This window comes from Mizuhopecten yessoensis, unplaced genomic scaffold (assembly GCF_002113885.1).
Source record: "Mizuhopecten yessoensis strain PY_sf001 unplaced genomic scaffold, ASM211388v2 scaffold2957, whole genome shotgun sequence".
NCBI classification, from domain to species: domain Eukaryota; kingdom Metazoa; phylum Mollusca; class Bivalvia; order Pectinida; family Pectinidae; genus Mizuhopecten; species Mizuhopecten yessoensis.
Window position 1 is genome coordinate 29,271 of NW_018404804.1, and position 1,115 is coordinate 30,385.

A 1,115-nucleotide genomic window follows, 5' to 3' on the forward strand; every position below is an offset into this window, starting at 1 on the left:
ATGTTAACGAGTGAATTAACCAATCATGTTAACGAGTGAATTAACCAATCGTGTAATCGAGCGCACTAACCAATCTTGTGTACGAGTGAACTAACCAGTTGTGTGTACGAGTGAACTAACAAATCGTGTGTACGAGAAAACTAACCAATCGTGTGTACGAGTGACCTTACCAATCATGTTAACGAGTGAACTAACAAATCATGTTAACGAGTGAATTAACCAATCATGTTAACGAGTGAATTAACCAATCATGTTAACGAGTGAATTAACCAATCGTGTAATCGAGCGCACTAACCAATCTTGTGTACGAGTGAACTAACCAGTTGTGTGTACGAGTGAACTAACAAATCGTGTGTACGAGAAAACTAACCAATCGTGTGTACTAGTGACCTTACCAATCATGTTAACGAGTGAACTAACAAATCATGTTAACGAGTGAATTAACCAATCATGTTAACGAGTGAATTAACCAATCGTGTAAACGAGCGCACTAACCAATCGTGCGTACGAGCGAACTGTATACTTACCAATCGTGTGTACGAGTGAACTAATCAATCGTGTGTACGAGCGAACTAACCAATCGTGTGTACGAGGGAACTAATCAATCGTGTGTACGAGTGAACTAACCAATCTTGTTAACGAGTGAATTAACCAATCTTGTGTACGAGTGAACTAACCAATTGTGTGTACGAGCGAACTAACCAATCGTGTGTACGAGTGATCTAACCAATCGTGTGTACGAGTGAACTAACAAATCATGTTAACAAATGAACTAACAAATCATGTTAACGAGTGAATTAACCAATCATGTTAACGAGTGAATTAACCAATCATGTTAACGGGTGAACTAACCAATCGTGTGTACGAGTGAACTAACAAATCATGTTAACGAGTGAATTACCCAATCATGTTAACGGGTGAAATAACCAATCGTGTGTACGAGTGACCTAACCAATCGTGTGAACGAATGATCTTACCAATCGTGTGTACGAGTGAACTAACAAATCGTGTGTTCGAGTAAACTAACCCACCGTGTGTACGAATGAACTAAGCAATCGTTTGTACGAGTAAAATAACCAATTTTGTGTACGAGAGAACTAACCAATCGTGTGACC